At 32.9% G+C, this 11549-nt stretch overlaps 1 long non-coding RNA gene across 1 annotated transcript; it reads left to right on the forward strand.

Moving 5' to 3' along the window:
• The first annotated feature begins 8842 nt into the window (after nt 1-8842).
• On the forward strand, nt 8843-10243 carry LOC145038631 (uncharacterized). Its single transcript, XR_013679469.1, has 2 exons — nt 8843-9021; nt 9592-10243. It is a non-coding gene; the product is annotated as an uncharacterized LOC145038631 (long non-coding RNA).
• Nucleotides 10244-11549: the final 1306 nt, after the last annotated feature.

The raw sequence follows: 11549 nt of genomic DNA on the forward strand, positions 1-11549 counted from the left end.
TCAAGTGGATTATTCTACACAGTTATGGAAGGAATTTCAAAAGAGTGTAGAAAACATGAATGATCTTCATCGTCTTTCTTGTGTGCGGTACTGGAGCTTGATTTTACAATATTTCCACAACAAGGAGGGGATTTTGGTGCCCAATGAACAAGAAAAAGCTGTTTTTGAAAGATATCATTTTCCGAAGGATGTAACAGATAATGCTGAGGAGTTTCCATTTGTGTCTCATATTCCTGATGCTATGTTAAAACGAGTTGATCATACAAATTCAGTGTTGGTGGCTTATTTGAAAAACATTGATACTAATGTTGAGACTGGGATCTTGTTGCCAAGGGAGGGGAAGAAGTCACGATGATCGAAGAATAATGATCTTGGTTCTTCTGAAAAGCCAATCAAGGAGTCTAAGTCTAAGAAGTTTCAAAAGAAGCAACAATTTATTGTTGAAGAGACAGTGGTACAAGAAGTCTTTGTTGATGAGACTAAATCGATTGAGCCTGTTGTGGATGACACTCAAGAGAAAGTGGTCATTCCTTCGAAGATCGGTGTTTTTCGAAGAATCAAAATGAAGTCTAAGCATATGCGTAAGTCTCCAACACCTAATGTGGTACGAAAGCCTCAGGTTACTCGTCAAGGTGTCTTAATTCCTGAAATACCAGAACCTATTTCTCCATCATCAAATAAACGAAGTGATGAAGATATAGCTAAACATCTTTCACAGAAGAAGAAGAAGAAGAAGAAGAAGAAGAAGAAGAAGACAAGAAAGCTTTTGATCTTCACTGAATCTACAGAAGATGAGGATGAACAAATTCCAGAAACCCCAGAAGCAAATCTAAACAAATATAGTTCAACTCCTAAGAAGACAATAGTTATACCACCCGAAGTCTCGGTTGCCAAATCAGATTCTAAGGAGGTACGAACTTCAGACATCAATGTAAATGTTTCTAATACGGATATAAATGTTAGTATGGGTGTTGAAGATTCGAAGAAAGAAGCTAAAGGTAATCTCGATTCTGTTGTCTTAAAAACTTTTGTTTCCCTACCTCCACAAATAATACCAATTACTTCAACCACAGACTCACCCACATTTGAAAATATTATCAATCACCCATTTACTTCTGTTTTTTCTTCTCAATCCACTAATCCACGCAAAACCATTTCATCTGTTCAAGAATCCATCACTATGGAGACTGATAATGATAACGAAGGTTTTGGACGAACCTTTGAAGAATTAGAATTTGATGATGCCGACGAAGTTTTTCCGGATCATATGTTGATGTCAATGAAGCAATTCAAAATTCTGAACAAGAAATTAAATTTTATTCTTCAATCTCAAGCAGATATCAGGGGAGGTAATCCTGTTTCTAGTTTGGAGGTTGATGTGTTGTTTAAAATCTTCGAAGCAAGAATCAGCTCTAAAGTTTCTGGTATGGTTAGAGATTTTGAGTCTCAAATTTTGGAGAAGGTGGATCATTCCGATCAAAACAATGAGTTGCGGATTAATTCTCAAAATTCAAAGTTTGTGGGGGGAGTTGAAGGAATTGAAAAATGTGGCAAAGGAACAATATGTTTTGTTCGTTCAAGATGTCAAGAAGGTTCGTGAAGACGTAAATTTGCAGATTCAAGAGCTTCGTCAAGAAAAGCAAAAAGAGATTGCTAGTGTTCAACAGGACTATGCCTCTCTAAATCAGAAGATTGACATAATTTGTGATGCTGTTACCAAATTTGTCAAGTTGTATGAAAACATGAGTCCTCAACTTACTCAACTTTCTACAACAGAAAGTAAAAATTTTCTAGAGGTGATTAATTTTCTAAAGGAGCTCAAAGAGTTGTCAATCAAGCCTGTCTCATCTTCTCTGATAACTCCTGAATTTTTGTCACAATAATGCACCCAATTCGAAGCTATTCTCCAGAAGAAAATGGCCCCTCTTTCTAGGATTTCGAGCCTTCTACCAACAATGGATTACCCACCTGTTTTCACAGGGGTTCAAGGGGGAGAAAGGAAAGTTGAAGATACAAAGGCTGGTGGTGAAGATGCGAAGGTTATGGGAAAGGTGTTTTCTTTGAATATTCCTACAACAAAGCCAATCGTTGCATCTGCTGGGCAATTTGCTTCAACAGTGGTAACAACTATGCCAATTACAAGACCAATTTCGAAAGGAATTATGATTGGTAAATCTGGTTATACTAGTGGGAGTGATTCAAAAACAAAAGAGGTTATAGATGATTTAGCTTCAAAAGCTAGAGGAAAAATTATCTTGATTGAAAAATCAAAAGAGGAAAAGAAAGATGAAGTTGAAGCAGAACTTGAAAGGATGAGGTTAATTCAAAGTATTATGACACAATGTGCTAGTAATCCTACTGGATTAAACAAAGGTGATCCAGCAACGCATTACAACTATTAAACTATTGAAGCTAAGGTTGCATTCAACCACATGTATTCGTTCGAAAAGAAACCGAAGCAGATTTACATTGTAACGAATACAGATGCAAGCCAATTGGATTTTCCAGTGAATGAGATGATGTTTATCGTGCCTCGGTTAAAAGCAGAAGAAAAATTCAAAGTGAAGGATGAAAGAACTCACATGAAGATTCGATTTCATGCCGTACTTGACAAATATGTTGAGGAAATATGGTCACTGGTGAAGATTAAGAAGGTCATCAGTATAAAGAAGGATGTGGTTTTTGAGAACACTGTCCAAAATATCAAGTATGTTGTGGCCAGAGAAAATGGAAATATTTGTGATTTCACTATTGTAGATTTTCCATTAATAAACTTGTATGACCTCAGACAAGTTGCATTGATTTTGAAAGATAAATATTTTTCGTATCTTCAAAATAATGAACTTACTGAATTCAAACTTGGGGTTGCTCACATCAAGATTTTCATTGAGAATTATTACGAATGCCTGAAACTAACTGATGTGGAGTTAGCTTTAGCTAAAGGTTTGTAAATAAATGCTCCAATGGCTCCTACGAAGACCCAAGTTGATTTAAAGAAGTATGCAGATGGGGAGATTTGTCTAAAGCCTTTTGGGATGGTCTTCGCAGGAAAAGACAAAGCTGGAAAAACGAAACGATTTAAGTGTATGTACTCCATAGTATGCTAGTTAGGGTGATACCTTGGAAAATTGAATGTTTGCATGTATCATAGAGAGAACATAGATCCAAGGTATCTAGGGTTGCATGTACACCATGGGAGTGTTAGAATGCTTAAAACCCTTCGGTGGTATCAGAGCCTAGGCTTGTTTTCAATTATACTTAATGCTACTTGTGTTCAAAGCTTAAAAAATCGTTTTTCTGCTTTTTGGACAGTGGACTCGCCGAGTCACCTTTAAAAACCAACCAACTCACCGAGTCAGTTCACACACTCGAGGAGTTGGTGCTCCATAATGCAGATTTTCATGTTTTAAAGCTGGAATTGGAATAGGATCATTACCCTAATCTGATTTTGAACTTATAAAACCTGTTTTTGGTGTGTTAATGATCATCCTTATCCAATTCAAAAGATAATTGTCAAAATTTCATGTTTTGTATTAGTTTATATGGTTAGGCTAATTACATGAAATTTGTTTGATATGAATTGTCTTGCTAATATGAGTTTAATCTAGATCATGGACATTACTTGACATGCTTGTTAGTTTAGTTGATGATCTTAATGGCCTTTAAAGTGCTCCATAATTTGTCCTCAAGTTATGGAAATTGAAAAGTCACTTCTTTAAAATGCATTAAAACTCATAGGCCATAGACTTGCAAAGTTTTTATAAGTTTCAAAATGTGCCCTCAAGTTTTGGTATTTGTAAAGTCACTTTAGAATACTTTAATTCCAAAACCTAGAATTTTAATAGTTTAAAATTCAACACTTATACTTTATTATATTATAAGTTAATTATATATATATATATATATATATATATATATATATATATATATATATATATATATATATATATATATATGGTTAGGTTATTTTGTTTCTAGTAACTGTAGTGTGCCAGAATGTACAGATCTAGATCATCGGATGGAATATAATCAAAAGTCATGATCTGAGGGTCTATCATAGTAGAATAGGATAACATGTACCATATAATCACACAAATTTCAGCATAAGGGCATTTTAGTCAATTAACCTATATTAAAAAAGGAAACTTTTTGGATTTTTAGGGATAATTAATTCCTTTATTTTTAAAAATCTGAATATTTTAAATTAATTCAACATTAAAAATCCGTTTTATTCTATCAGAACGATAGAATGTTAACCATAAACTAGTAAATGTATTTTTCGATTTTATTCTGTCAAAATGACAGAATGCCAACCATAAACTAGTAATATATTCTGAAAAGAATACACAAAATCAATTATTGAACTAATAATATACCAAATAATTACATTGTATGATTATATTCATTGAATAATAACAACATTTTGAAAGAAAACGAAAAAAACCTCAAATAACAAAAACACTAATCTATTCTAATAAAATATTATTTTTAAGCAACACTTTATACATTGTAGCATAATACATTCTAGAATAATACACTCTCATCCTCTATGTTTTCTTCCTTCTCTGCATCAATGTTAGCCTCTTCAAAACCTAAATCCACAACGAAAACATAATCAAGTTTCAAAAATTAAAAAATTCAATGCATTCTAAGAGAATAAAAACTATACATTCTGACATAATGTATTAAAGACATAAAAGTTTGATAGAATATAGTAGAAAACAAAAACTATAAATTCTGACAGAATGTAGTAGAGACTATAAAGTCAACCATAAAGTATCACAAATTCATTACCAGTTACAAAAATATACTTGTTGTTGACAATTATTCTCAAACATTCTAACATAATACATTTATATAAATAAATTTTAATAGAATACATTACATAATTCAAGATTTGTGATTGAATACAGAATTCAAGAGTTGTGATTGAATACATAATTCAAGAGTTGTGATTGAATCATCAACACACATCTGCATTCATTCACAGTCATGAATTCAAGAAACAAATAAACATTTACAATATTGATTTAGAAATATGAACACCAATTTTGACTTTTTAGAAACAAACTCCAACTTATGACTGTGAAATGCAAGTTGTATCGGAATATTTCTTCAATTGAACATAAATAAAACAATGAAGAAATCGAATTTAATAAGATGATGAACACAATCTCGATCATTAATCAAAATCGAGATAAAGTCAATCTCGATTGAGGTAAATAATTTCCAGTTATATCCCTTAGTTGTTGGATTACCGGACCATAGAAAGAAGAACAGGAGGCTATCGGAGAATACCTCCGTCCACGTACCTGCAATCGGAGGGATTAATTGTCGGGATTTCCTCACCTTTCGCTCCTCGCTTCTCATTCGTGTTCACGGACCCCATAGCAACGCCACTGCTCCTCCGCATCCCCTTCTTCAACCTCATCGGCCCTAGAATCCATCATTGATTGCAAGACGAGAGTATGTGCTCCATTTTGGATCCGTTGATTGTAGAAGAAGAAGCAGAATTGGTGATCGTGATTGTGTTGATGTCGATGATGAACGTGTTCGGCCACAAACATAACTTGGTCAAATATATTTAATTTATTTCCTTATTTGAATGATTTCAATTAAATGATTTCCTTAATTAAAAGTACAAAAGGTCCAAAATACCCTTTAATGATTTATTTAATTATTTATTATTTCTTGAATTCTCATTGGTGCATTTAGACAAACAATAGTTGCTAGAAACATTTGAACCTAGCTTTCTCTCTCTCTCTCTCTCTCTCTCTATATATATATATATATATATATATATATATATATATATATATATATATATATATATATATATATATATATATATATATATATATATACCACTGAAAATGTTGACTAATCATGGAGCTCGGATGATTGGACGATTTGCATTCTCTTCCTTGAGGCATATGACATTTCCTTTCACTTATAATTTCAAAAATGGTCCCTTTTACTTAACATTACTTTCAAAAACAAGTTTTTTTTCTAAAAATCTGCAGTCGTTTGACTGTAAACATACTAGAAGCTAACTTCTAACATCCCAAAATCAAACCTAATTTTTTTTTTACAAAATCCGTGTAGAGATAATAAAAAGGGGGTTTCATCCATAACACCATTAAATTAAATGTATAAAAAGTCATCATCAAAAAATAGAAGCTAATACTTGTTTTGAAAACAAAATCAACAAAAGGTAAACATAAAATATATGTCATGTCCCTAACGAATTTCTAGATCTTCAAATCACGCCAGATCCTTTCCCTTCAAACCTAAAGGGCCCATAACTAAAGACATAAAGTAGCAACTATAAGCCTAAGTTTAATGAGTAATCACAACACTTACTTATTATATAGATCATATGCAATATCACATCAAAAATAACATCATGTAATACATCACATATTACTTATACTCTACCACATAACATATGTTAGCACACTTCTAACCAATGTGTCTAGAACTTCCCTCCAAGTGGCTATTCTCTAGAACATTGATCATCCGATAAAACTTCTCTCCGTGAGGTTGTTTGTGATCAATATACTACCATGGTACAACTAGAACTTTCTTCCAAGTGGCTATTCTCTAGTTGCCTAATCCTCTCGACCACACCTTCCTCCAAGAGGTTCTTTGTGGTTGTACATAAAATAATCACACAATACATATAATAAAGAATTTCATGAGAACTCACTTGAAGTGGTTGATAAGCTAACCCACACAATGAGCTAAGTGGAACTGATATTGCCTCAAACCACTACATAATAGTTAACACTAATTTAGCAATTAAGGTATACTACTTCATTTTCCTATTTAAATGAGTCTTTCTCTTCATAATCCTTAACGGGGGGACAAAAGATGATATTTCCCTTACCCAATGATCCAAAATACACTTTCACTAACATTTTACCAGAATTTAACTGGTAAAAAAGTTAATAGTCAATGGTCCATCGCGCCTTGCCAAACCTTGACTGCGTTGGGGTCAAGCCCTGAAGAAATAGGTGTTACACACTTGACCACCGCATCATAGTCAGCCCTTGATCTCGTTGTGCTTCGTCTGCCAATTCCATTTCTTCATTAAGTACTAATCTGTTAAGTCTGTTCCTAATAGTTTCCAAAAAGCTTCATGGAGCCCTAATGACCTATAAAAATTGTATTTATGGACATGCATGTCCAATGCGTGTCCTTTACCAAACTAGGTGGAAATAGGGTTGAAACCCCTTGTATGGCATTGAATGATGACATGAGTTGAGATTTGAAACATATGATACCATTGGGACATCAGAGAGTGATAATATTGAGATTTTTATTACAACCTTTTTCTCTAAACTTCTCAACATGGAGGAAACTAGCTTAAATTGTAGATCTAACAAGAATGAATCACAAAGTTGTAAGCTTGAAGACCTATATAAGTTTAGAAGGTGCTCTAGGAGTTGAGAGATGCTTACTTTAGGGTTTTCTTGCTTCTCGTTTGCACTAATTCTTCCTTTCCAAGTGAAAAAAACCACCAAATGAACACAAAAGTGCCAAGTATGAAGTTAGGGTTTGGGGAAAGACTCTCTATAGAAGACGGAGACTAGGGCTGGTAAACCCTAGCCCTATCATTCCTTAAATAAGGCTCATGATATGAGACTTAGGGTTTTGAGCCCAATATAGCGTCACGCCACAGTAGTTAAATGACTACCGCTTTGTGGCCACGTGGCCTCACCACGTCGTGGTTAACCAACTACCGCACCACAGGTATGTGAAATTTCCAAATGTTCAAGTTACATTTTCACATGCATAATTATTAAATCATACCTGAGTCTTAGTGTTCCAGTGCCAAAAGTTGATATGATAAAAAGAACAAAAACAAAAAAATGATGTATTTGATTTTGTTGAATATATGACTCAAATCAAATTTCATAATAAAGATTGTTAACGTACGTTACTATATTTTCCATTTAATATTTTCTTGAGTGACTGCTGCATCGTCCTTGGGTATAACCCCTAGTTGTAAATATTTTGCTTATTGCTTGCCTAAGGAGGGCAACCATATATATGTGCGGGGAGTGTGACCGTATTGACCCATATCATGTAGGGGCATAATTATTCATATTAGCAACGAATTAGTGACAATTAACGATTGAAAGGTGAAAAAATAATGAATATTACTTTTATAACAATTATCAATTTAGTATTAGTGATGGTTACTTATATAAAAAATTATATTTAAAAACCAAATTTTGATACGGGATAATATTACAATATTTTTTACGTGTAGAAGTCCAACATAATGATGAGTGCTATGAAGATTTCTAACCTATGCGAGACGTGAGGTTGGGAGTTCGATTCTATTAAACTACCTTTCGTAGAGTCATATGTGAAGAATTTTTCCCTAAAAATCCATACGGTGGCGGAGTTTGCTTTGTAAACGAGCTGAAACACTAGGTGCTCTTTGAAATAATGTGAGTATATGCTTCCATTAAATTCTTTTGATAGATACGAGATATTAGAACAAAAATGTAATAGATGCTACGGTTTTTTGTAAAAGTTGTATCCTTATAAAAGAGACAACTAATTAATAGAAATAAGAAATAATCAAACATCCAATATATGTATGTGTGTTTTCCAACTTTTTCTTAGCATCTATACAATTAGACATAAAGTTTAATATATTGAGAAAAAAATAGCAAAATACATATTTGGATCCCTAGACATCCAAAAGAAAAGGTTTAGATAATGAAAGGAAACTATTCTGGCAAAGGTATATCTGAGTTCAAAGAAAACTTCGCAAGTTTTGGTAACATGCAAACCTCAAAATGCAACCAACTGTTTGCATATTTATTCAACATGTTTTTGGATTTTCTTTGACAATTCAACCATTATCTACAGTTAAAGCATAAACATAACCGAATATGGACTCAAAAGGAAGAACTACACCAACCCATGTATATCAACAACTGGAACCCTCAATCGAGTGGGTAAATGAGGACGATTGCGACACTCTTCTTGTTTATCTCCCCGGTTTGTGCTTTTTCTTTCTTATATTTTTCATTCTTAAAAACTTTGTTATTCGATTGTATGATAATTTTTTTTTATCTTTTCATATATTATCGGTAATCTCTTTTATAATAAATCGAATTTAGGTCTATAGATCTATTAATATTCATGGGTTTTGGAAGTCCAAAGACTCACGAGGACGAAAACAATTAGAATTAGCATTCAAAAAAATTATGAATTAGAGCAATAAACAATTAGAATTAAAGAATAAGCCTGAAAGTAATATCTAACAATAAAATTAAAGAATCATAGCGAAAAGAATAAATAGTCTCGTTTAGTTGAAAAAACAACAAAAATAAACAATTCGGATTTAATGTGTAAACAGATTTATTATACATATTATATATCATCCAAATCAGAAATGGTTATTTTGCTAAATGGCTAAAAGATTGGCCATTTACATCTTGATTATCCCTTGAAAATAATGTAATCATTTTAGATTAATTTTATACAAAATTCTTAAAACAAGTAAAGATGTATGTTTATTGTATACTATTTCGCGTGGAAATGAGAAAAATAAGTACAACTCGACAGGTTTCACAAAGGAACAGCTGAGGGTTCAATTAAGATCAAAGACGTTGATCATCAGCGGCGAACGTAAACTCCATGATAACACATGGATTCGATTCCGGAAAGAATTTCTTGTTTCAGAACAATGTGTTATCAGCAAAATAAGTGCGAAATTTGAAGGCAGCATATTGTTTGTAAAGCAACCAAAATCTATCTCCCCAATGGCGGAAGAAGAAGGAAAACACCCCATCAAAGCTCCTGCTCCAAAACCAGAAAAACCCATTGACGAAACAAAAAAGCATCAGAAAAGAGCCCAAGTTGAACACGATACCAAACCCACTTCAACGAAAGAGTCGAATGACAGAAGTGGTGTTTGTCAGAATGCGAAAGAAGATTCTCAGAAGAAGGCAGCCTTGGAGGAACAGAAAGGTGTTTGTGAAAATGCCACAGAGAAGAAGGTGAGTGATTTGGGTTTTGTGATGAAGATGAAACCATCGAAGAATGTTGTGAATTTGATTTTGGTACTTGTGGTGGGATTTCTGGTGGGTGTTTATTGCTCCAATGCAATCAAGTCTTGGAACGCTTGAGAATATGTGAAAGTTGCTACATATTAACTTGTAAACTAGTGAATTAATTTGAGTGAAAGTAATAAAGAGTTCTTGATTCCGGTTTTTAATTGGTTTGAATTTGAGTAACAACAAACGAGATTGGATTTGTACCCTTCAGTTATGTTTCCAGCAAAAGAACAACATCCAACAAACTACAAATGTTATAAAACTTAGGTCTAAATGTAATATGAACAGGGTGAATTACCATCAAAATCTGTTAATCTATACTTTTATAGTGGTTGTTTATAGTGGTTGTTAAATCGTGGTTCTATCGCATCATCTCATCTAGGTAAATCGATTCCGATCTTATTTGAATCGTTTTTCGGTAAGATCGTAGTAGGATTGTAGGATCGTTATTAGTATTTTTTTTTTTTAACTAAAATATTTTTTATTGAACTAACAATTTATAATAGCACTTTTGAACTATTTATTGTTCAATGGTGTAATTGATATTTATTTTTATGTTTTATATTATTTATTGTTAACCGAATGGTTAACTAATAGATGAGAATGTATATTTATGTTTTAAAAAGATTTTTGTAGGATCTTATGATCTAATTCGATCTTACGGTCATAATTTTACAAAGTAGAAAACAATCATATATAAAATTTCAATCTTGATAGCCTTGCTTTATAATATTTCTATGTAATTCTTTATTAGCTCTTTGATAATTTATTTTAATAAAAGTATATTATTCCAAAAAAAAAATAATAATATTTTAATATATTAATTTAAAGCAACAACAACATGCCATGAAATCACATTAAAATGGGATAGTGGAGATAGATATTCATAATCATACCTCCATATATGTCTTCATAGAGGGGAGCAAACCCGAACAAAGAAACTAGGTAACTGACCAAAACAAACGAAACTGAAACCTAAGCAAAATCGATGGTTAGGGTTTAAATTTTTAAAAAACTGAAAAATTTGTTTCGATTTTGGTTTATACCTGGAAATCGACCCATCGAAACCGAGAAACCGTCCCTATTGGGTTCTGAAAACCAAAAACCGACCATTTTTGGTTTAGGTTCACTTTAGGTCCAAAACTGACCCATGCACAACCCTAGTTTAAACTGAGAACTTGTAAATGATGAAAAACACCGAAGAGTAAGTCATATTGAACACTAAGAAATAAACAAAAATAAAGCATAATAAAAACATATCGAAGAAATTGCAAATGAGACGTATACGACACCCAGTTCATTTCTTGCTTGCCATATACCTAAACACTAAAGGGGGGGGGGGGGGGGTATTTGACCTGTGGATCAGACTGGATTATTTTTTTTTGGACCCCTGGGAAGGTTCTTGATTGTAGGTTTTGAACAAAATCTGTCCGGTTTTATTACCAGTCAGATCCGGCCGGTTCTAGG

The sequence above is a fragment of the Lactuca saligna genome, chromosome 4, assembly GCF_052625555.1.
Source record: "Lactuca saligna cultivar CGN05327 chromosome 4, ASM5262555v1, whole genome shotgun sequence".
Taxonomy (NCBI): domain Eukaryota; kingdom Viridiplantae; phylum Streptophyta; class Magnoliopsida; order Asterales; family Asteraceae; genus Lactuca; species Lactuca saligna.